We start from the raw sequence: 26,909 nt of genomic DNA on the forward strand, positions 1-26,909 counted from the left end.
TTCAAAATAAGATTCATGGGCTTCCTTTTGGAGACATTTTGGACGTCGTGCTGACCGGTGTCGCTTTCGTTTTCGGCGCCAGGATTATTTCAAAAACAGTTTTCTTTTGCAGCCATGGGGATAATATTATTACTTTGAATAAATTGTGCAATTCACAAATAAGTTGTTTATTTTTATCGTATGAAATTCAGCTTGAAATATACACCTTGTTTTTTAAATCGCTTTCACGGAAGAATTGCTCTTCTCGTGCATTAAAGTGGCGCTGTGTTCTGCCGTGCTTATAGTGAGCTATAATCTATTTCGTTTTAGATCGCAAATATGTTCCTAAATGTGATCGCAAGTAATAGCTTGGTTGCAAACATTTTCTCACAAGTGGTTGTAATGTGACGCTGGCATTTCGTCTGTTACTTATTTAAAATTTTCACATTGTTCTATATCTTAAAATTAGACATTAAAGTTAATGACCTAAAACTGCAATAGTACATTACAGTACAAGTAAAAACACTGACAGTTTCACTCATGCGTGTGTCGGATTTGCGCAATACTTATGGGGTCCCACAAAATTTTTGTAAATATCATGAGGTTCTGGGAGTCGCGAAAAAATCTCAGTGATAGACGGGGGTCGCGATTGAAAAAAAATTAAGAAACCCTGGGTTAAGGCATTAACTAGATTAAGAGGGAACTATCATAGAAGCAGCATACAGTGGGTCAAAAAAGTATTCGGACAGAACAAGGTTTCAAACTTTTTTGGGGGGAGAAGAAATTTTAAATAATTATTTTAAATGAAATATTCTTATTACATTTAATATTTTAAAGCTACAGAAAGTTAAAAAAAAACTTAAAATTAATTTACAGTTCAGTTAAATAAATATTAGTGCTTAACACTTTTCGAACGCTAAAGTAATGGTCAAAAAAATTATTGGGGCATACAAACTTAAACTTTGATTAAAGAGAACTTTCTAAAACTTATTCTAATAATGTATAGGACTTCCTTTCCTTTTCACGAATTCAATGAGTCTTCTATGCATCTAATTCCTAAGATTGTGATTGAGATTTGCGCCTGTTTTTTCTTATTTGGTGTTTTCTCCAAGTACATTTCTGTTTATTAATTTTGTCTGTCATTCGATCACAAATACACTGAATAGGATTGAAGTCTGAACTAAACACAAGCATTTTGATTACATTGGATAAAGTCGGTAGTTTGCAAATATGAGCATTATGCTTTGGATGGTTGTCATGATAAAGTTTTAATGCGACTAATTTTTGTGTGGTGTATTTAAAATTTTGTTTTAAAATTAAATTCACATACATAAAATTATCAATTTTGCCATCGATATCAATATAAATTGAACTCCGCAAACACTAATATACTCCAATATCCTCTGGCTATTTCAATCATGTTTAACTGAAGTTCAGTATTGGGTTTTTCATTTTTTATTTGAATTTTTAAAATTTTTCATTTGAAGTTCAGTATTGGGTTTTTCGCCGCATCATTTGCTTTTACTTATCCCAAAATATTAAAAATTTACCAAACCATGACCGAACCCTTGCCATGTTTCACTCTCGGTAACAAACTAAACAAATGTTTTCAACCATGAGCCTTAGAAAGAATTATATCAGAAGTAGACTGACAGATGAGCATTTAGCCTCGTTCCTTGGAATCAGTACATCTCACTTCGAACCTCAATATAAGGAACTTTAAAAAATGAAATGGCAATTTCATTCATCTCATTAACATATTTAAATTGTAATACTTGTATATTGTTTTTAAAGCCCGCCAAACTTTTTTTTTTTTTTTTCGATTTTTGGCCCCGCGACCGAAAACGTTTTGCCCATCCCTGGATCCAGGGTTCGAGTCCCGGCGAACGGGCTGGATGCAAGGGTGTCCCCCTCATGTGTAGCGTGGTACGAGCCCGTTTCTGTCAAAAAGATTTCAACGGTGCATCTCTCCCCAGGTTAGTGCCTAAGGGCGGAGCATGTAACAAATAAGCAAAAAATGCCCAATATTTTTTAACTTAATTTCGTATTTAAAGACAAAGTATTTAAAACACCTCATTCATTCATTAGTGTTATTAAATATTATTCCTCCTAATCCATTTAGCATGGTATTGAGACGCAGCAGGCGATGAAAAATATCTAGTTTTGGGATAATGGCTAAATTTTTATCATTAAATGTTAAAGTAATTGAAATAGCAGGGGAAAAGTAATGTTTGTTGGAGTTAAACGTAAAAGGGTATATTTAGAATAATAAATAATAAAACCACGATGTTGAGTATTATTTAAATGTAATTTTGATTTTGAGGCTTAAACTTTATAATGTATTGATATTCAAATTTTGCATAAAATTGTGCACAGTAGAACAGATACATTAGCTCTCAAGCATCAGATAAAATTTCATTTCTCTTTTTCGAAAATGTATATTTATTTTGTGTATTCATTTTTACAATGGGTCTTTACACTTTAGATGAATAAGCAAAACAAAATAATAATAACGATTATTTAAAAGAAGTCATGATTTGAATTACTATAAATTAAAAAATCTGTGTTATTTTACAGAATGCTTTTATTATACAAGCTTTAACTCTGTAGAAAAATGCTAATTTTGAAGCTTTCAAAGTATTCACTCGGAATCTACATATATATTCTGTGTGTATAAAATTGGTCCTTTAGTTTGTGTTCCATTTTAAGTTTATATTTTATCATATTGCCTTTAAGCATTCCTCATGGCGAAGCAGCGCCTATGTGTGGCATTGTGCTGATTTTTATTAATTATATAAGTGTGCTCACATCTGCAAACCATTTAAGCATAGATTTATAATGTTCCTGCATATATTTAGTCTTTAAAAAAATGTTCTGCTCGGGTACAATTGTGTAAAGCGTCAGTTAGATGAAAAATCAAAAATAACATTGTTCCCATTTTTTCTTGGAAGCACTTTAAAATAAACCTCAGTCATCAGGTGTTAATCGAAGAAAGACGGAACCACAATATGTAAATGCCAAATGCTATTATGGGATTCAAAAACATAAGTACGGATTTTATTTTACACTCTTTTCTTTTAAATTTTCTTTCTTTCTTTCTTTAGGTCATGGTGTTATCTTCTAATCAACTTACGTTCAGAGTCTTTAATATAATATTTGGCATTAAATCAAAGTTGACCGACAAGCGCCATTGTCGCTACTTCTGAAGAAGCTAATCTTTTATATTTAATCATATATAAAAAATTTTAATCTAATCTTATGCATTTAATCGAAAATGGCTTAAGATGCGTCATTGTCGCTACACTCGAAGATACTGCCACTGTCTAGATGTAGTTTCACAACTGCGTATGGAACAAGCGTCATCTGACAGAAGTTCTGATTAGCTAATTCTGTCTCCTGTTGTAACAGAGTATTTGTTTTTTAGTGACAATTTTAAACTTAACTAAATTGTAATGAATGCACATGAGCTTATTGCCTTAATTAATATGTGATTTGTAATAGGTTTCGTGAGAAGAAAAAGTACGAAAAAGGGAGAAAAAGTACAAAAGCTATTGACTGAAATACCACGCGTGATGAATTTCAGAACGGAGAAATTCTTCATGGTAGTAATTCAGCTTTGTTTCAGGGTCACATTCTTCTATGAATAGAAGACGAGTTCGGTTGCATCATCTCAAGAATCCCAAATTCCCATCAAAAATGCTTCTACATTCTTGCGAAAAATCGCGTTTTTCGTTGTTATCGCAATATCCTTCGTAGAAGAGATGCTCATAACTTAACCTCATTTTTGCGAATCATATCACCCATGAATGAGAGTTGTGTCACGCCTACTTAATTTGCTACGAGGTTATTTAGTACTTTTAGGTGAAAGAGACTTCTTAATTGAGAACAGAAATACGCGAGAGGAGGCGTGAAAATAAATATTAACGAAACTAAAACACACCCTATTGAAACTGGTGACACCTGCATACAAAATGAAACAGGGTTAGACATTTAACTGATTGTTGTATTTCTTCTTCCAGGAGCAATCTTTATATTGCAGATGGACGAACATTGAGTGAAAATATAGAGAATACATTTTCTGCCGTATCAACATACATTTCATGCAAGATTCCAGATGCTTTCTCCTGTAAATTTTAATTTAAATTATTTGTTTTCTCTATAGTTGCCTTTGCGCAAAGGACGATATCACGCATGCATCGATTTGTATTCCAATGTATCGGAATTCCTTTTTTATGTTTGACTACATTTCCCAATGTGATAAAATTTTACTGTTAAATATTACATTTCAAGTGTTATTATTAATGATTAATTATTACAGGACTTTACTTAATATTAATGTATAGAAGTGTGTCATTACATAATCGTGAAGTTAGATTGTAATCAGTGAAATATGAATTTGGTTTCACTTACGATAGTTTATTTTACAAAACTAAATTTCTTACACGATTAAGATTAAATCGCCGATCACGATAACACTTATCCTTGGCAGGACTTAGTTATTAAAATTAGAAGGCCAAGAAAGATAAACAAAAATAAATTAATTAATAAATTGTAGAGGCATTAGGTATTTTTGGAAGCAGGCAAGATGAAAAATTAGCAACGCCTTCGCCGGGAATCGAACCGCGGACCTCTGGAATACGCGCCCAGTGTACAGACCACCACACCACAAAGGCAAGGAGAAGGCGGGAGAAATACCTTATATTCTCCCCCTTTTAAAGGGTGACTGGAGCTTTTAGGGGACCCAATTGCGAAATCCCGGGTGGAGAGTCACCATGCACCATCCTTTCAGTTCGGGTGCCAGTGTAGAGACATTACGATTTTTTGGAAGCAGGCAAGATGAAAAATAACAACGCCTTCGCCGAGAATCGAACCACGGACCTCTGGAATACGCGCCCAGCGTGCAGAGCACCACACCACAAAGGCATGCTAATAGGCGGGAGAAATACCTTATAAAATAAATAAAATTAAATAAACTGTAGAGTGATAAATAAATAAATTCATTAATTAAATTTATGTTATATTTATAGTTAGATAATAATTAAAATACCGGAGCTTAACTTTGGGGCACCGACTAGAAGTGCAGTTTCCTGCAAAAATTAAAAAGTACCAGGGCCGAATCGCGCGGAATTTAGCTTTTTATTCTTGAAGTGAATCAGTATGATTTTATAAAGGGCATCATACTGATTTGCTTCCATATCCTCTTTCAAATTTAACTCATTTTGTGAATCTTTAAAATGACCATAGAAGAATAAATAATAAGAACTTTATTGAAATCGAAATTCCTTGTTAGGGAGAGATGATGTTTAATGTCGTAAATTATAAGATTATTATTGCAAATGCCTCTATATTCACGGCCGGAAGTTAATTGCTGATGGCATTCTCTAAGAAATGTCTTGCATCCGCATGTACGTACAAATTGCTAACGATTTTTTGTAACTTGCTGAAAGCTAGACTCTAATACGGTACTAGCAATCAGATTTTTTGAGTAATTCTAGTAAGTTAGTGTAGGCAGAAAAGGACACAATAGATAAGCTTGTCTGTCACCGAGGTGTACCCAGAAGTGCAAGTGTTCTCGTTCGTTATTTTTATATGCCTTTGCAGTTTTACGATGAGCTGATGATAAAAACTTCACTTAAAAAAAAAAAAAAAAAAAAAAAAAAAAAAGAAGAAGAAGAAGAAGAATGCCACTTTTTTGAGATGCTAGCTCTTTGAGCATGTCACGCAGGAAAGCGCAGTGAGATCGGCTGTTATTTTTATCTTATCTACCTTGCATTCCAACAAGACCTCCTCCGCTGAGTCAACAAGCCTCATATCTGCAGTAAAACAGACCGCTCGGCCATAGTCCAAGTTGAGGAGCTTGTTCCTGGCGGCTTTAAAATTATTGCTCCCGAAGTAAAATTGACACAAAATGACGCCTTTATCATTTCCAATGATTGCGAATGGAATAGATGATATGCATCTGGAACGAAAACAACTCCATCAACTACGAGGACTTGCTCTTGGAGCAAACTGATAAAATAGGATTGATTCATCTCTTGCACAATTGAACTTTCAAATAGAAGGTCGATCATATTTCTGAAAGCAGTTTCATAGTTACTGGGTGATTGATGACTTCTTGTTTAATAAGGATAGTAAAAGCTACATGCGTATCATTTTGTACTTTTAACTCTGACTCATAAAAGGCTGACAATCCTCTGAAGATCACGCGAAGGGGTTTGGAGAACGCATGACAGAACCAATGAAAGTCACATGCAGCAGTTTTCTTTTTCTTTGAAAGACAAGTGGTTAATTCACTTGTGGTTACATTCAAATATGCTTTAGGTTTGTGGTTCATTGCTCTGCGTTCCTGCGTAATCACGACTGTCATTATTATCTAATGTTGATTCAAACATAGTTTTTATTTTCATTTCAATTCAATGAGGAAGTCTTTAAAATGAATAAATGTAGATTTTTCTCTATTTCAAGATTATTACTTTTAATTTCGATTTGACAGCAAATAAAAATTATTCGTTCTTTTAGATTTTTTAAATCTAAAATTATGAATATACCGAATAGTGATTTTTAGCAGTTATTATATAACATTATAAGGTATTTCTCCCGCCTTCCAAACATGCCTTCGTGGTGTAGTGGTTCTGCACGCTAGGCCGGTCTTTCAGAGGTCCGTGGTACGATTCCCAGCGAAGGCGATTACTAATTTTTCATCTTTACTGCTTCCAAAATATCATAATGTCTCTACAGTATTTTTATTATAAGATGTTATTATAGAAATTAAAACTATTGATAAAAATATTATTCGAAAATTTTAACTATTAAGTTTTAATCATACTCATTGATGTGCGGATAAATAGAGAATAGAAGTTTCCGATCTTTTAAAAGTGTCTTAGATGTAATCACACTGCTTAAGTAGCAGAACTTACGAGAAAGAGTCGAGAATCAGATATTGGTGTAGGTGACATTCTTGAGAAACAAGTTCATCGTTTAAGTAAGCTCCTAAGTAAAATCCGTGCTCATACCATTTATTTAGGGCCTGAACTGTATGAATTGGATATTTCCTATTAAAGTAGGCTTACGAAGTGAAACTGTTGTAGCATCCTTTTGACGGAGTTTGGGAAAATATTAAATCTAAGACTCTAGTGATGCAAGGTAGAGGGGGGAAGTCAATTACAATATTGTACGGAATCAAGCTAATTACTGCGAATCAGCACCCCAGAAGTGCACTAACCTGAAGTATTTACTAATGGCTCCTCCGTTATAGAATGCATTGCTTTGACACATGCATGGTTCCAGAAGAATTTTTTGTCGTAGTCCATAGTATTTCTTTCATACGAGTGATGCCTGAGGAAAATTTTCAACATGCTTTGAGGCGTTAATCTACATTCATCTCTCGTCGCATTCATACTCAGGTTTGGAATGGCAAAAGCAAACGGTTACAGCCGAAGACATCGCGGCAAAAGCATCGCGGACGAAAACGTCGCAGAGAAAACAACGCAAGGCGAAAACGTCGTGCTACAAAACATCGTGGGAGAAAACATCGCAAAGAGAAAACATCGCAGTTCTAAAACATCGTGGTACGAAACATCGTCGTCGAAAATAAAGCGGCTCAAAAACTTCGCAGTTTGAAAACATCGTCGTCGAAAATATCGTGGTAAAAAATAAAGTATCTACAAATCATCGCATGACGATAACATCGCAGACATGTTTTTTTTAGGCTTTAATAACTGTAAATAGATATTCCCATAATAATTTGTGAGCGCAAGATGTAAAGAAGGATAATTTTTACTTTCACATTTTTTATATTAACTAATAAATCTTTGCTGAAAACGTAAGAAGGAAACTTAAGCATAGAAAATTAAACGCAACTTCTAGATTATAACTTTTTATGAAAAATTACCAGTAAAAACTTTATAAAAAATTATTTATTAATGGTCTTTGTTAGTTAACTATGTCGGTTTAAAATTCTATTAAGTGCTATAAGTTGCATTAATTTTCTATGCTTAAGTTTCCTTCTTATTTTCTCAGCAAAAATTTATTAGTTAATATAAAATATGAAAAACAAATTATCCTTCTTTCTATCTTGCGCTCACAAATTATTATGGGAATATCTATTTACAGTTATTAAAGTCTGAAAAAAGCATGTCTGCGATGTTATCGTCACGCGATGATTTGTAGATACTTTATTTTTTACCGCGATATTTTCGACGACGATGTTTTTAAACTGCGAAGTTTTTGAACTGCTTTATTTTCGAGGACGATGTTTTGTAGCACGATGTTTTAGAACTGCGATGTTTTCTCTTTGCGATGTTTTTTCCCACGATGTTTTGTAGCGTGACGTTTTCGTCCGCGATGTTTTTGCCGCGATGTTATCGGCGGACACCAATCAAACAGATCCTCCGCAGTCTTTCGGAAGATTTCCCAAAGCGAGAACACTATTAGATATCTATATGATAATGGTATGAATACATGCGAATAAAGCGCAACATTTGGTGTATGGGATACTCAGATCATCTCAAGTCTCCAGATTACATACTCGTCCGATCAGTAACGTGAGATAATAACTGTTTATAGGGAGTAAACCTTAATATTACTTCTAGGTGGTGTACTAGCGTTTTCAATTGGTATACATTCAGTCGACAAAATTATTTCGAACTCATTTCGAGACGTCAAAGTAGCAAGCTTCCGACGAGCCTAGACTTCTGACGAGCCTAGACTTTCGAGAATTCGAAGTCCATACACGTCTCCTGCAAACCTGAGCAATAAGTGAGACACGTGATTAATAAGTTAACGCTTGTGGCAAAACATGAGCTCACATATAGCATGTTCATCAGATAAGTCATCATCAGATGTTGCAGAAATTCACATTTGTCTCAAAGCAATGCTTCGTGTAACTGATTGTCGGTGATGTATAACTACGATAATTATTACAAGTTAATGCGTTTCTTCTGAGTATCGATTCGTGTAATCAAACCACGTCTTACAACCTTTGTAATTGGTAGTTTCTTCCTAAATGTTTCTTTCTTCGAAGAATTAAATTTAACAATTTCTTTAATTTTTTCCCCCTAGTTCTGCTACAACCACTTTTATTCGATTGGATGTATACATTTTATTAAAGACAGACCTAATATGTAGATGTAGGACTGTTCATTCCGAAAAGAGATGTGTACTAACGTTCTTTTGAACTGTGTATTAAATACTGTTTTATTTTTGAAAGAGTTCCCTTTAAATAGACAGGCTGGCGTTGACCTGAAGTGTGAACAGATTCATCCCATTTTAAAGTAATGGGGGGGGGAAATGGAAGGAGTTATCTGTAAACTATTGTAGAATATACTAAAATTACCAAAAAAATCTATATGAAATTTATTTATACTTTTCAAATTAAGTACTGATTCCTAGAGACTCCAAGATAATGCAACGCTGGAAGAATTTTCTGAATTTATTAATTTATCATTGGGAATTCAGTTATAAATTGTAAGGGTCGTATATTATTCCAGTTATTATCGCCCATCAGCGTGATCAACTGTTTTTGCCAAGTTCTGCTTCTCTGAGTAGAACTTCTGAATAAATACTAGTTCATGTTGATACAGCTGTTTGCCTCTCCCAGAAACCACAGCATTGAACCCTTTCGTTTCATCAACCCGTCGCTACAAATTTTAAGATTAGTTTCTGCAACCGAGCAATCTTTAATCTAGTGTGACTCTCCCAGGACATGTTTGTGAAATGATTTGCCGCAATTCCTAACATCATTCCCAACGTATACGTCCTTTCTGGCAGAAAATTTCCACAACATGTCTGCAAAGAAAAATCTGCTGATTATTTTCTAGATTGCAGATGATGAACAACTCATCATAGGATGCCAATGAAAATAATATTAATGCTGTACCTTCTGTGAACTGAATGGTAAACCTCAAAAGCTGTGGTTATCTGATAGATTGAAAATATTAAAATGAGGATTTTTGTCAATTATCTATTGCTTTATCATAATCTGTTACTGAATTTTCGAGGGTCAATGTTTAGGCCTTGCCGTAAAAGCCATCTTGTATCATCTCGCAACGTTGCCACCGAAGGGTGCGGCATGGCGTGTCCGGTTGAGTGGGCGGTGTCCCGAATGCGTGCGTTTCTCTTTCACAGTGGCCCGGAATGCCGGCCCGATCGGCCCACAGACCGAGAAATATTTTCACGGTCGGCGGATGGCATTCCACGAGGTTGGTTAGTTCCGCTTGGTGCTCGGAGCCGGTCCTCTGAATCTTCCATCTCTCCTTTTTTCTATGTTAGTACGACGACGTAGTTCCCAGTCAGCGAAGCCGAAATCCTAAACCGTCTCCTATTCCATTCACGTAGGTCTGGACTATCGTTCGTCGCACCCGAATTCAGATTCGCTTTCGATTCAGACTGGTTGAGAAATGTCTTTTTTAAAACGATAAACAGCTCAGTGGAGTCTTTGAAATGCCGCGTAACAAATTTAAGAGACATTTCGTCGCGTGGCATACTTTCCGCGAATCCTTAGAATAGTCAACCAACTTAATTTTTACAGGTGTATTGTACTGAAATATGCTACTAATTCTCGAGTTTTATGCCTGTCATGCATTTATTTTTATTGTTATTTTTAAGATGGTTGTTGCGTGGAAAAGAGAAAATGAAGATCTTGGATCGCTTGAATTCTTGAATTATTCAGAAATTTCAAAAGACAAATTTTAAAAGCTGGTCTTTGAAGCTAGTGAATCTGTTCAAGTATTAAAATCGACCTTTTTATGATAGAAAATATCTTGACTATACGTGTATGTATATGAAATGTAACTTAAAAATCTGATGTTCTGGAAATATAATTTTGCTAAAACTCTCTTTTGTTACCTAACAAAACAAAGTTTCGACTTTTGTATGAAGCTTAAAATGAAAGGAAGGAAGAAACCTATAAATACTAATTAATTCTAAGAAACAGAAGAAGCTTGGATTGGATTATGGCAAAGTACGTGATGGCTATTCTACATATGGGGAAAGATGCTTTTGTGGAGGATTGCGTGTAACTGAAGTTGCTTCCTACTCACGTTGCTTGTGGAATAGCCATAAAGATGCATATTGAGCCTTCCTGGATCAAATTACCAGTTCCTGGGGCGTTTTACATTACGAGCATCGTATATATCGTAATGATAATTGCTAATAAATTCATTATTAATTAAGGAAGATTTTTCAAGGTATTTCTTGACTGGTATCTATAAGCTGCACAACACTCATATCTTCATATATTTTACTATAACGAATATATTAAGGTACATTGCATACTTGTCGAAGAATAATATTTTGTGCCGTCTGTAATTGCTTTTTGATTAGTACGCCCAGACAGAGCAGGTATAACATAACCGCAAGATGGCTTTGATTCTATACTATGTCCCGTCGAATGCTATGCCATGTTATGTCTGTGCTGAGATATGTTATGTCGCCATGCAATGCTCTCCTGTCGTGTTGGTAATGCAACGCTAGGTATTTTATGTTGTAAACATGTTAAGATGGAGCGGGTCCCGGACTGTACCCGATTAGTCTTTAAAAGCCGTTCGGGTGTCCGGCCCTGCTTGTCACCTGTCTACCTAAAGAACGCCGCTAAGGGGAAGAGTCTAGCTCTACGCGCTAGAAACTTCTGAATAACAGATATAAATTCATTAGCGGAGTTCTTCTGACTTCCGGCTAAAATAAGGAGGAAATTTGCGATAATTATTGGGAACTGCGATCGCTCACTTTCATAAACAAACTCTACCGAGTTATGTTATGCGGCAGGAAAAAATACTCTTCATGAAGTTTTATAGTTTCATATACCGCTACCTTACAAGAGAAATAACACGCTGTTGCCTATCCGCTGCAGCGAAGTATTGGCATCAAAAGGTGTGGCTCGTCAACAGCCAGCATCCCCCACATTAATTTAACTTAATTTAGAAAAGTTAAACTTAAAGTCTCTATTTCCTGGAAAAAAAAACACAGTAATACTTAAATATGAATTTTATTCTACTAAAATTACTACAGTTCTTTGCAAATAATAATTTTGTAAGTTCAATCTCTGAGGAGGTTTAATCTCACGACCACATGCAGATCGTTTTGATAGAGTCTTACAAAGCTCGAGTTTATTACAAAACTTCTAAGAGGTTTGTTTAACTTCTGAACGTTTCTGAAAGAAATTTAGAGGATTTATTTTACCTATTCTTATAGACAGACATTTCATCATAAATTTCATTATTGCATTGAGTATGCATTGAGTGGACAGAAGTTCAACCTAACATGAACCAACCACATATGAAAAATAATTGAAACATTAACACTATAAGTTCATTACAAACATTACCTTTTGTGCTTTTTTCTCTCTCTCATGATAAATGGAAAGCATCTACTGCGTTTCAGAAACTTTCTTTACTCAGTTTGAATTAAATTGAGCGTGAAAAATATTGCCCTTTCGTGTTGCTTTAGAATTCAGATCTTATCTTTCGGCATTTTATACGCTTTGTAAGTCTTTAAACTTGAATTTGGTGCAGTGACTCAATAGGAGGTACAAACACGTAATAATAGCGTCTCTAAAAGACATCAAATGATGGATGTGTTGGCTTTTATGTGGTGACTTTTTTGACTGATAAATCATGACTTTTTGACATATATCTTATAGAATGATGCTTATATATAATATACACTTATATAATGGTGATCATTGATGATGTTTTATTGGCTGTTACTTTTTAATGAAGGCCTAGATAAATTAATATAATTCTAAAAGTCGTTTGCTTACAATAATTTTTATCGCAGGGAATTAAAAATATTAAGCTTTATTATATTATATTATTCTTCTGACTGCTTGTAGCTGTCATTGTCTAAAAATTATTTATGAATGATGTAAGGCAGATGCATTTTTGTATTTTGTAACATAGCTGCAAATCTGTGAATTACTATTATGTTCTCTAAGGCGACTCCATATGCACGTGCAGTTCAAACTGAGCATCAGTGATTCCGAAAAGTCTATATTTCTGCCAATTATTAGTGTACGCATCTTTGAATAAAATACAATTAAAAAAGCTGATGGAGAAACCAGATGACTTATACTGCTATTAAATTATATACATTTTTTGCTGTACTTCATTTCATCTCATTTCCATGAATAATTTTAGTTAATTAATATTAAAAAATTTTTTTCAGGTTTTGGTATTTATCAGCGTTTCTTACCCCTTTTTTTTGTTTAATTTATAAAAACACATTAAAATAATCTTTAAAAAAATGTGTTTTTCGAGTAGGAGAGAGAATGATCTTCTAGCAGTGGTGAAAAGGCTGCATGAGGATTAAATAATAAAGTAGTACTATAGTGACAAATGGGTTAATTATGATGAGAAAGAAGGCCCACTATCGGCCGAGCGGTAAAATCGCTGAACACAGGTCGTTTGGTTCGTGGTTCGAATCCCTACGAATGAGCTGGTTGCATGGGCGTTTTCGTGGTTTTTCCCCATTTGTAACGTGTATACGAGCCAGTTCCCTTAAAAAGTCCTTCATAAAGGCATCCCTCCACTTAGATAGCTCTGATATGTTTTGCCATAATCAAATAATCCAAACCATACGAAACCCAATGCAAAAGACTTTGGCAGGTCAGGCTTTGCTTATAACTTCTGCTCGTAGTTGAGCGTGACATTTTGGTTGTGCTGATCTGTGTAAAGCTACAATTATGTCATTTTCTGTATTTGTGCACGCTTATTCTTTGAAATCAGTATAACCAAGAAGAATGGTACCTAAATAATGTTTTTATTCAGTTATACATTTTTTTTCACTAGCTCATATTTTCCACATTTGGTCATTTATATAAAATCTATTGTACCCTGTCTTTGATTTGCTGATATCTGAGGGTTTTTTTAATTCATCACATCCGTATCTGAAGTCCGGAACTGATATCATTCTTGGAATTTCATATTTTCGATTCTTACATTTAAATAGATTATTGTTTGTTTTTATTTCACAAAAAGTTAAAAAAATGAGTTGTTTGTCATGAGCTTAAGTTCATATATAAGATATTTGAACCTTAAAAGTCCATGCTGAATGAACCTGGCTGAGATCCGAAACCTAAAGATTGCTTTTCTGTGTCACATAGGATTGTTTATGGGTTGCGTAGACATACAGATCGTAGTGGCAATACTCCACGTGTGGACGAGTGGTTAAGACTGGTGAATGCTGGTAGTTCGATCGAGCCTAGCCGAGCGGGCTGGCTGCACGGCTGGTTTTTCCCATGTGTAACTTAAACATTTGGCAGTTTTCCGTACAAAAGCTTCCACAAAGGTGTCCCTGCTCTTAGCCGGATAGCTCTTGCGTTCTTTGCACATCCACAAAATCTAACCTAAAGCCTTTATGGATGACTTTCTAAAAGACAATTGCATGTATTTACGTTGCGCGTGAGGAAACGCATCAAAACGTCCATATAGCAATTCTGCTCGCCGAGATTTGAATCCGAGTCGAACTATTAGTGTTTAGTGGTTTTTCTGCTCAACTATTAGTAGGCCAGGAATATGCATGAATTAAGAAAGTAGTAACTTAAAATATCTTGTGAAGAATCTAAATCTGTAAATTTATAGTGATTCGAATCTGTAGTATTAAAATAATACCGCTTCAAATACTCCAGACGATGTGGAATTCCACTCACAAGAAATTTCAAAAATTATTAAGTATCTTCCGAATAATAAAGCTCCGGGACCTGACGGATTAGACAACAGGATTATTAAGATAATTCACCACGCAATGCCTTTTCTGTTCCACAAACTACTAAACCTCTGCCTCAAATTTTATGTCTTCCCGAATTGTCTCAAACAGGGACAAACAATACTATTCAAGAAAAATAATAAAGATCCTACGGATCCGGAAGCCTTCAGACCAATCAACCTCTTACCTGCAATAGGTAAACTTCTGGAACGTGCAATCGCGGGCAGATTACGCCACCACTTAGAGAAAAACGAAACCATAAGCCCCAACCAATACGGCTTCAGACCTCTCAAATCTACATCACATGCGATAGTAGAACTTCAAGAGCAGATCCGTAGGAATAAATCTTCAGCTCTCCATACAGCAGTACTCTGCATGGATCTCAAAAATGCGTTTGACTCCGTGTGGTGGCCTGGTATCCTTGAAGCCTTGCGCAACATTAAATGCCCTCAGAACATATTCAAGCTAATGAATAGTTTCCTAACAAACAGAGCAACGATAATCATCAGCAACAACTGTATAGTAGAAAGAAGAATAACGAGGGGCTGTCCACAGGGTTCTTGTCTAAGTGCAGACCTGTGGAACATCACCTTCAATTATATCACCTCCTACAAGTGGCCGGACCATACAAAGCTCATCGCCTTTGCCGACGATGTGGCCTTTGTAACAAATGGGCATTCAAGAGACATACTAGAAAAGAATAGTAACGAGACTCTCTCCATATTCCATTCACTCTGCGTCAATCAAAAACTAATAATTTCAGAGTCTAAATCACATATTATTTTATTTCCAAAACCGGGCAAATCGCTACAAAGGCTACCTTGCATTAAAATCAATAATAGAAGGATCAAGATCTCAAAAGAAATCAAATTTCTTGGATTGAAAATTGATCAAAAGTTTTCTTGGATCCCACACCTCATGGAAATTCGGAAGAAGACCCAAACTATTTCTAGAGCCCTCGCGAGGATGCAAGGCACAACGTGGGGCCTCAAGTCGAGGATGCAAAGCATTCTGTATAATACAGTGATCGAAAAAATAATCCTCTACGGGGCATCAGCATGGACCCACCCTATGACAGTGAAAAAGAAAAGACTCTTAGCTTCGATCCAACGCCCCTTCCTCTTACAAATAGCAAAAGCATACAGAACTACCTCAACGGCAGCTCTCTGTGTATTAACAGGAATCCCACCCCTCCACCTGAAAGCAAAAGAAGATGCAGACTTAGCCACGTTATTCCACCTCAAGAAAAACATAGAGGTAAAAGATCAAAACCTGTGCCCTCTTGATTTTGAACAGCCACGAAATCCTTACCTAAGACACCCTGCAGTACATGCAAAACTCAGAATATCTACAAAAGAAGACACCCTCAGTGTACCTTCATTTCCAGTCGTGTACACAGATGAGTCAAAGTTAAACGAAGAAGTAGGATGCGCATTCTTTGCACTCCTCTCAGAACAAGAAACAACAGAATGGAAAGGACACCTAAGGAACAACAACAGCGTTTTCCAAGCTGAGCTTTCAGCCATAAAACACGCTATTCTGTGGTCTCATCAAAAGCATCTAACATATGTTACCATCTACAGTGATAGCCAAGCGGCAATTAAAGCTGTCGATGATGCAAGAAACAAATCATCAATAGTGCAAGATATCTACGATTTATTATCACAGCGCAAGAGAACATCTATAAAAATAAAGTGGGTAAAAGCGCATGCTGGACAAGCCCAAAATGAAAGGGCAGATGCGCTTGCTAAAAATGCAGCTCAAGACCCATCTCTACCTCCAATCAATGTCCTATTCCCTAAATCGTATGTGAAACATATGTTGAAAAAAATTACATTAAAAAAATGGCAAACTGAATGGGAAAATGCAGAAGTAGGTAGAAGGCTTTTCAACTTCTACAAGAAACCCACATATGATCCAATCTCTTATAACTTCTTCATCAACATATTCTTATCTGGACATGGTCCTTTCCCCACGTACTACTTTGCACGAAATTTGAGCGATTCAGACAAGTGCGTATGTGGGGAAAAGGGAGACCCAGAACACTATGTTTTCAAGTGCCAGCTCACAAAAGAGCTACACTGCAAAGGAAGGTCACAAATTACGCCTGAGTACATTAAATGCATGCTAACGATACCTCAATTACAACAAAAGGTTTCCTTGATTATGAAGAAACTTTTTGCATATAAAAGAGAAGACATATGTCAAGATGCTATCACATCTGTATAAATACCTCTTATTCTACAACTTACAAAAATAATGCAAGATTTCAGAAATATTGCAAGTGTCTGAAACAGGCTAAATATGGTATAAATAGTTTTTATAAAATAGTTACATTAAGAATTTGGACTGTATTAATGTAATAATTAAATCATTAATTAAAAAATAATATAAATAATATATGACTCTATTAGATATATTAGTGTAAATGTAAGTATTATGTGATTTTCTAATGTATATTTTCTGTATTTATGATACATTAATTTACAAAAATAATAATGTAAGATTTCAGTGCTGATGCATTTGTGTGTAACAAGTTAAAAAAAATGAAAGGAAATGTATTAATAAGAGAATTCGCCTTAGTAATTCAACTAAGTATGATAAAGTGCACAAAAAAAAAAAAAAAAAAAAAAAAATCCTTCAATTAGTTCCTTAAAATGATGTTTATTTTAATTCGATGTAACTAGATATACTAATGTAAATATATTGTTTGTATGAAGTACAATGTACAATGAAAATTTGTATGTATGTTCGAAGTAATTATGTTATTTCAATCTGCCATAATCCAACTTTTGTTAATAGGTTAATTTCTTTGCAATAATTGTATACTATGTCTTTGTAATTGTATATTCAATACGTAAGTCTAATATTAATGTAAAATTACTATGTAAATGTCTTGGTAGGCTAGCATCCGATGCGGGCCAACTAAAAGCCCAGCGGGGTACAGTAGTGCGGCGGAGCAACACCTGTAAAAGTCACTGACGAAGTTCTGGTGCTCCGTCCACTTTTCCCTGTCCCTGTCCCTGTAGTATTAAATTGCAGTTGAAACGCACAAATTAGCGTTAGCGCCGTTGTAAAGCACCTGGCTTGCAGAATAATATACAATCATGGAACAAAGCTCCACTTCACTATAACCGTTAAAAGAAATTCATTATAGCAGTCACTGCTAAGTGAAGTTCTTCGGCTCTTCAGAAAGGAAATGCAGAATATTCGGCAGCTTTTGTAGCTCTTTCCGTTAAGAAGCAAAGAAAACGTCCAAACATTGGAAATGAGTTTATGGAGGTGTAGAACTTATTTTCTGAATTTGCAGTACCATTCGGTTCCTACTCTGAGATGAGTTTTTTTTTAATTTTGCGTACACTTTCTTTCGTTGAACCAGTTATTCCATTTAAATAAGAGCAGGTTATATACTTGCTTTATAATTTACACGGTTGAAAGCTTGCATTACTCATTTCATTTGCACTAGCATTATTCGCATTCTTCATGGATTTTAAACTTTTCTTATTTTTCCAGCTACTTGTAGTGTGTGAAGTATTATAGCTCATCTCCTGTATGCATCGTTCGTGTCTCTCACTACTTCTTCTATACCTGAATCACTTCCTAGAAATTGACATTTTTCTTTCGTTATAATTCCTTGGCGCATATTGTCCTGCCATGTGCATGGATTTATGATTTACTTGGACACGCCAGAGAGCTTCGAGACACTTTCATAGAAACCGTACCCACCCAAGAGTAAAAGATGTCCAAAAAGGAGGTATTCTTTCTGTTGGACCATTGTTTTCATGTCTACGTTTTTTGGATATCTGTGTGTAGGTCGCTTGCTAAACGAACTTCGTTCGTTAGCAGTTAAGAATTTGTCCTGTATGTTTCTCTAAAAGTCTTAAAATTTATTACATACTCTGCTTCTAGCCACCCTCAAACTGCAAATTTTCAGAACTGTAACTCACGTAGACTTTGATAATTTCTCCGTTTTAAAAGCAAGTTTTTTTATAAATCATTAGAATTCGGTAGTTGTTAATTTTGAAAAATAGGCCTTGTCGTAAAGATCATAATCTGCTGAATCCAGTTATCGATTTCTCATTGTTGTTATAGAAAACTGATTCATAGTCACGTTATACATAAGAAAAATCCCATGCAGCCATCTTATTCGCTAGGATATGAACTTAGGTCGAACTATCACCCGCTAGTGGACACATAAGCCTATTCTAAGCATTGGGAAGTTCGAATCGGTTTCAAATACGAGCGAACGAGCTAACTGCATGAGTGTTTTCGTGGTTTTCCTCACGTATAGCAAGAACAGAGTTAGTTTCTCTTAACTAATCCGGGAAAGCATCCCTCTCCATACGGAACATAGCTCTCTAGTGCTTTGGCATAATAGATAAAATAAACAGCGAGTAGATTCTGAGTAAGGGTATCTGATAGTTCGCCTGACTTCCATTCTCGTTTGCGGATTGGAGAAATATATCTTTTCGCATGTAACATAAATAGAAGGCGGTTATCTTACGAAAGTCCTTCACAAGGCATTACGACAAATAGCTCTTTACTGTTTCGTGATAACAAATAGCATATACCTACATATACACATATCTACCGATAGGGATTCATTTAGGTTGTTTTTAATAGTCCATAGCTTCAAATTCGGAACTGTGCAATGTATTGCTTTTAAAATGGAGACATACGTACAAAATATATCCTTCAGATTATTATTCTGAAATGACTTCTAAGAGAAAAATGTTGTTAACGGCATAAGGGGAAAAGATTGAGGGGATTCGTTGCTAGGCTACACGGAAATGATTATTCTGCACTAAAAGTACATAATATATGCCATCAGCAAACGTATTTAAATTAAAATAATGGTTCAAATGCTTATAAAAATTAGATAAATAAAAGGTTTGTTGTAAATTACAAGAGTTAGAGATTTCATAAAAAATAAAACGCTATAAATGCTATTTCTTTGAAATTTGTTAGTTTAAAAGTGGCATATTTTGGAATAATAGTATCACTGAAAGGTAGCAGTTCACTAGGCCTTGCGATTAGTAAATAAAAGATATTATTTTTCACGGAATGGCAACATTTGCCAATGCTCTGGTAAAAAATTAAAGTTCCAAAAAACTAATCTGTAGTAGTTTGTAACATCAAAATTAAGATCTTCGGGATGTCTATCGATTCAGGCATAGTCGGGATAACTTCTGGTATTACCCATATATCTGGAAATAATATTAATTTATTATTTATTTAAAAAAAGTCTACCTAAATCATTATTTTGTTAAAGCCAAAATGCTAGCAATTGTTAAAAGGTTATTTCTCAATTATTTGACTAGCTTTTCTGTTTACGTTTTCTTTTGCCCACGCCAGATGGGAAGTTGTGGTCTGTGTTTTGGTTTTTGTTGATATTCTCGAATTCCATTACGCAATTTCTTAGAAAAAGGAGGGTGTGTTCTTTTTGCGTTTTTTTTTTTCTGTCTGCCAGAATTAATCTGGGAAACACCCACCCCTTATTCGATAACGGGGATGCATGAAAAACCTTTATTTATATCCTCAGGGGGAAGAGATAAATGTGGCTGGGGTGCAAAAAATAACATATTTAGGGGAGTTGGGGGACCTGAAGTCAGCTGGGGAATGTCATTCATCGACCTCCGACATTTTGACCTTTGGTTATGGGAATCCACGGTTTCCGAAAGGAAAACCTCCCGTCTTTTTTTCAGAGACGTGCTTTGGAATGCTTATTGAAATGAATCATGGTTTTGACTACGGGATGCTAAAATGCTGAGCGTCGGCGAAGCAAGTGTCAATCATCCAAGCATGCGTGCTATGCCATTAATTCATGCAGTTTGTAAAACTCGTGCCAAGTAATTTTAAGATTTGATTATTTTATGATTCCATTAAAAGTCCGTTGTTCTTTGTGGAGTATCATAATAATTTTCATCAGTGCAACTTTTACACAATAATGAATGATGAGATCGTGTCAGATTGATGAGGTTTTAAGTTAAAATTTTATTTATGGTTTAAATTAATGGTTCATTCATGGTTTAAATTAACCATTGACGAAAATGAACCTTTATTTCAGCAACTGACGCAACTAATGCAACATTGTAATTAATATATATGCGCAGGGTGCTTTAAAAAAATGGCACATCGGATTTTAATTTGCATAGTAGAATTAACTCATCAAGTATGTTGTTGTGAGTAACAGTTATAAATGAGAAAAGCTTATTCGATCCTAAATTGTGGTTAAAAACAAAAATAATTTTTATGTGTTATGAAATATTTAGGTCAATAACATACAGAAAACTACATTTTTAATGATGCAATTTTTTCCTCCTTTTTTTACAAAATATTGTTTTTAAATTTGAAACATGTTTCTCACTATTTCATTCCTAGTAATGACAGCTATTTTGTACACTTATTTATGCAAAGAAAAGATTTTTTTAAAATTAAATTTACATTTCTCTAACGTTTTTATTGATATACTTTTTTTTTCTATTGCAGGTGAGAATATTTGATCTTTTTTGCTCATAAAAGCGTGAAGAATTTCATCTTCCTCTTCTCGAGTAATATAGATTAATGTTGTAGTGAAAATATAAGTGAAGCCATGCCAGAACAAACTTGTACCATCTTCTGTTTGAAAGCCTACACGACGAAGTATTTAACTGCATTAGATGTTTTATTGTATTTAATTTTATAGTATTTGTATATTTCCATCTTAGCTAGCACATAATACATTAGAAGTAATATATTGCAGATTGATTATTGAAAAGCAATTAGAAAAAGGCATTTATTTTATATTTTCTAAATGAGGAAATATATATTTTAATCTTTGCTTGCAGAGATTGTTTGCAGTATTTATGGTAGCTTATAAATGGTTTTGGTCCAAAAGTGTGTAAACTACGTTACTTGTATGTGGAGCCTATATTCTTAGAAAACGTTGCGACCTCAAGAACCTCCCGTCTTTTTTTCAGAGACGTGCTTTGGAATGCTTATTGAAATGAATCATGGTTTTGACTACGGGATGCTAAAATGCTGAGCGTCGGCGAAGCAAGTGTCAATCATCCAAGCATGCGTGCTATGCCATTAATTCATGCAGTTTGTAAAACTCGTGCCAAGTAATTTTAAGATTTGATTATTTTATGATTCCATTAAAAGTCCGTTGTTCTAAAAGAGAGGCCGTATTTCTTTCTTTTTTCCTTGCCAGCTTGTGTGCCTAATTTCTACCGCCTTCTTAGCATCCCTTCGTGGTGTAGTGGTCAGCACGCTCGGCTCGTATTCTAGAGGTCCGTGGTTCGAGTCCCGGCGAGTGCATTGCACATTTTTCATGTCTCCTGCGCGCCCTAACTAAAAAAGGTGGTGGAGGATGATTCTCGACTGCCAGAATTTGGCGTTTGGGTCTTTCTAATCCCCACTCGCCCTTTAAAAGGGAAAGTATATAAGGTATTTCTCCCGCCTTCTTAGCATGCCTTCGGGTGTAGTGGTCAGCCCGCTCGTTGCTTATTCGAGAGGTTCGTGGTTCGCGTTCCGGCGAGGGCATTGCACATTTTTCATGTCCCTTTCTTCCCAAAAAAGAAATCCTAATATCTCTACGGTAGCACTGTGAATTTGTTTATTTGTTGACTAGTGATTCACGTTAATTCGTGTGAATAAGCTTTCATATTCCGAAAAGGTAATCGCGTTCGTCTCGTGTTCTGGGATAAAAATTGTAAAACTGTGAGAAATTTCCTCTCCTTTTTTTTCGGGAGGGGAGGGGGATAAGGTCTCAGACTGGCAGACTCAAATTGTAATAAAAATATCTCATTGAAGATCGGATACGACACGAGTGGAATCGCGAAACCCAAAAGATCTGAAAAATTTGAACATAGGCCTCATGGAAACGCAGAGAAAGCACTTAAAAGGTTCGCACCTAAATATAATAACGTTGTGCGTGTACGGGTTCGTAATGGATTAAATGCACACAGAACCGATGATAGCTTTATAAAATTATTTTTTTTTTCAAAAGAAATACTCTAAGGTGTTGGAACTTTCCACAAATGCGTGCAATAGAAAGTAATCGTACAGCTCTTCTCAGTATAACTGAGCACAGGTTGTAATTACCACTCCAAACTACTAAGAACGTTAGACACAACGCAAAGCAAAATGCATCTACAGAGCGAAGCTCGCATGGAGATCTCTCATTACTCCGAAATCGACTCTGAACTAAAAAACTGTGAACTGATGCTGTCTGCGGTCTTTTGAGACCCTTATCACATCTATCGATGGTTCCAGCTAGATGGGAATTTTCTAAGAAGCGATATTCTGGTAGCACTGGTTTAAACGAGAGCATTCCTAGAAAAAAGAGCTCCGCTGGAAGCGAAGTCCCACTTATGAAGAAATGATGTACGCGGGATTTTTTGAAACGTCGCCGAAAATGTTTCGGCTTCAGCTCTGTCCCGAGTAGAGAACAACCAATCAAACGAAAGTTCTGCTTCTGTAAGATCACGCAATCCCAATCTGAGCGATAATTGATTACTGTTTGGCGATCAAGTCTTTGTAGTAATTGAAAATGGTAACCTAGCTACGTGGGTTTCCTGAAAATGTGCGGGTTCTGAGAATTGTCCCTTTCGACGTCCAGTCCGCGTAGCGGAAACATAATGTGATAGGGTTTTAGAGTTTTCCCCCAACCGTTGAGGAATCTCTAGTGGCTTCCATTTCTCGAAATCGCTGGAAGACATTACGATTAAAGTTACATGTAAGAACCAATTACGGTTATTCAATTGGAGTATTAATTAGTTATACAGGTGACAGGTGAAAGCGGGTTCGGGCCCTTGGGCGGCTTACATAGGCTATTATACAGACATTGTCCTGAGTCCACAACTTTCTAAAACAAGCAGCTCCTTATTCTCCAAGAGCACCGCATCGGGAGTTCATTTACAGATGTTCAAACGCATATAATGCAAAAACAAGGATTAGATGCTGAGAAATGCAAAGGAATGGTATTTGCTGAGTGTAGACAGATGATACCTAAACATGACACGTTTGAGGCATGGATATTGCAGGATGAACATATAATACAGACACTTACACTGTAGTATATGTTCTGCGGTATGGTTGGTGTTTGTGGTTTCTCCGTGTGCAACGTGAATGCAAACCAGTTTCCCTCAGAAAGTCCTCCATAAAGGCTCTTAGGCGAGTAGCCGTTGTGGCTTTACGGTATTCAGATAGCCTAACCAAAAAATTGAATTGTAGTTCTGAATGTTTAGTTTTAAACACAACATTATTCTGTGAACACTTAGTCATTGTTCGTGAATTATTTGGTTTCAATTTTATCGCACAATAATGTAATGAAAAATTTTGAAATACTTGAGAATTATATATTGTGCCACAGAGACACAAACCGAACAAATGCGTTTGCGAAATATGTTCACTTGATTGGTTCTATGCAAGATTGCCATAATTTTTTTATTTTCAAAGTATTTTTATCTATGTAATGCAGTAAAAATAAATGTCCATTTTGTTCTATTTTACATATGCATTATATTTATCCGTAACTAAGGAAAATATGAATTAGGAAATATTTTCAGTATTCTGAAATTGGAAAACACGTGTAAGTTTCACTTTTAATTTCATTTTCCTTGTATGCGTGCAAGAGATAATCAAAGATTGTGCCTAAAAGTGGTTTCGTAACGATTTTAGATTAAAAATATCCTTCTTGATAAAAATGTTTTGAAATCATCAAAAAAAAAAAAAAAAAAAAAAAAAAAAAAAGGACAATTTGAACGCTTTTAAATTTTATAATTACGTCCAAAGGAGCGTTTTTTTTTTTTTTTTTTTTTTTTTTGTACGTTTAGCATGTTATCTTTATTTATTAAACGTCATGTTCTTTGGACTTAAATCACATAAAATTCAGTTCAACAGCAATACTCCCAAAATATTTAAAAAGAGAAAAAAAGCATATCTTTAGAATTTCCGATACATAGTCTCGCCAGCTGGAGATAATTTTTTACCCCGTACAGTGTTGCCATTGCTCGCTTTGAAATCGTTGAGTTTGTTAATCAAAAATCCGTTTAATTTTACAAATTAAATTTAAAATTAATTAATTTAATTATTTAATTAATTAGTTAAAATTTTACAAAATTTTAATGGATAATAAAACAAATTCGGAATTCAAAATTCGGGCTTCCAAGTGCCCGTGTTCGGTTGGAGGACTACGTTATTCAAAATTTAATAGCTCTATGTACCGTTGTTTTTTCACAGCGCGAGAAATATTCATGCATTCATGCAGATGCTTCGTTATTTAGTTTCTTTAATATATGGCGATAATATTTGGTGGCAGCAGTTTAAAAAGTAAACTAACGCAGAAAGTGAAACGACGCAAAATGCCGTTTTGAGACTAATAGCCCTTTGGGTCTAATGCCCTTTACGGGTAATAAGTTAATCAAAACAGGATGACGGGATAATTAAAGAAAACGAAGGAAATGTATTCCCTGCTTATTGGAGCATATAAAAAATATTTTTGAACTCCAGATATCCGGACTAATTAGGACCATGATAATCCGGATATTAAACAATAATTTATTAGCTTTTTTTGGTCAAATATATGCCTGCAATGAAATAAAGGTATTTTATGTTTCCACGTGTTAATTTTAAGCATTTCAACAAATATTTTGTTACCTAAAGAAGATTAAATACTTTTATTTCCTTGACACAAAATACAAAAGTTTTTTAAACAAAACAAAACAACGATTTTATTGCTAATTTGGCTAAATGTATTTCAATTATAATAAAGCGATAAAATCAATTTTTATTTACATAGGCCCTAAAATAACGCAAAGAACATTAAGTGTAATAAATGGTAGTAATTGCTTTCAAGTAATATTTGCAAGATAGTTATTTACTGAGCATTGTTAATGCAAAATATATGTTTTTTGGTTTGGTTTTATATGGTTATGGCAAAGCACGCGAGGGCTATGTGCCTCCAAATATGTATGTTGTTTGAGCTTAAAATAAGCAAGAACTCACTGGAGCTGGTCACCGGAACTTCTCAGTTTTTAAATGAAAACGTAACTAATATTTAATATTTAATAATTCTTTAATAATTCATATTTTTTAATATTTGCATATTATTATATAAATGCTCCTTCTGAACATGTGCAAACTTCGTGTATTTATGATTATTTCTGGAGTTTGCTTGGCGTATAGTAAATGCTCTAATATTTTTATCTCAACAGAATTAAAAGAAATTCTTGATAAGACATTGGAATAATTTTCCAGAATTAGAGAAGAAATATCTAGAAAGAACTGATGTAGGCAACTCGTTTGAAGTTCTAAAATTCAGAATCCATTTAGAAAATTGACACGTTCTAAAATGCGGAGATAGAGAAATTTAATGTAACGGAGTTCCTGTTATCGAAAGACCATCTCTGTAATCAAAAGCCCGAGTAGTCAAGATTTAATGGCATGCTGGCGTCTGTTATTAAAGTGGCTTCCTTACAATGATTACTTGAGAAAGGGTGAAATTTAATACGGTGTATTGTGCTGAAGAGCCTTTAATTTAGCCTGATGTTTATCAAAATGGGCCGTACATGAATGTGTGACGAGCTTAAATATGCTATGATGTATTGTACATTGTGTCGAATTTTACTCGCATAATCTGCTAAGAATTCGAGATTTATTTAATTACTTACTTTATATTAACACGAGGAAGAAGGCTATTTTAAATAAATAACAGTTTTAAGAGAAGCAGTGGCGTAGCTAGGGTGGGGCAAAGGGGGGCATCTGTCCCCGGGCGCAGCATCCAAGGGGCGCCAAATTGATGCTAAAAATTTTAGAATGAAATGTTTCCCATTCTTGGGACACAGAAAGGGGCGCAAAATCTTTTGTTGTTCACGGGGTCTGAAAACCTTAGCTACGCCTCTGAAGAGAAGAGAATTTTGGAACAAATCCTTCAGATGAGAGTAGAAATATTCCACTTGCTACGGTGAAATTCATCCTGGCAAGGAGTGCAAGATTGCGCCTGTCGTTGGCAAGAGCTTTGAGCATCCAGACAGGTGACATTACGCAGAAAAAGTTCCGAAAAAATTGTAAAAAAAAAGCACCTGTAATTTCGTGTAAATAGTTATTATTTACGCCTATTTTCCTGTGGGTTTTTTTTAATCTATCTCAGAAAAATTGTTTTTCTGGTAAATGATTAAAAAATTGCGTATAATTTTCATGCATATAATTTTAGTAGATAAAAACGCTAGAAAATAATGCAAACAATC

General features: G+C 35.0%; 1 protein-coding gene across 4 annotated transcripts in view; it reads left to right on the forward strand.

Moving 5' to 3' along the window:
* LOC118181480 (Krueppel-like factor 7) overlaps nt 1-26,909 on the forward strand; it is a 245,085-nt gene that overhangs the window by 143,769 nt on the left and 74,407 nt on the right. Inside the window, exon 2 of one of the 4 annotated variants that reach the window (XM_035350634.2) lies at nt 21,169-21,321. The exons of the other annotated variants lie outside the window; for them this stretch is intronic. The gene's annotated coding sequence lies outside the window, so the exon portion shown is untranslated. The remainder of the gene's footprint in view (nt 1-21,168; nt 21,322-26,909) is intronic. 4 annotated transcript variants of the gene reach the window in all.

The sequence above is a fragment of the Stegodyphus dumicola genome, chromosome 3 (assembly GCF_044657685.1).
Source record: "Stegodyphus dumicola isolate Sdum_Otavi_A_Nest chromosome 3, ASM4465768v1".
NCBI classification, from domain to species: domain Eukaryota; kingdom Metazoa; phylum Arthropoda; class Arachnida; order Araneae; family Eresidae; genus Stegodyphus; species Stegodyphus dumicola.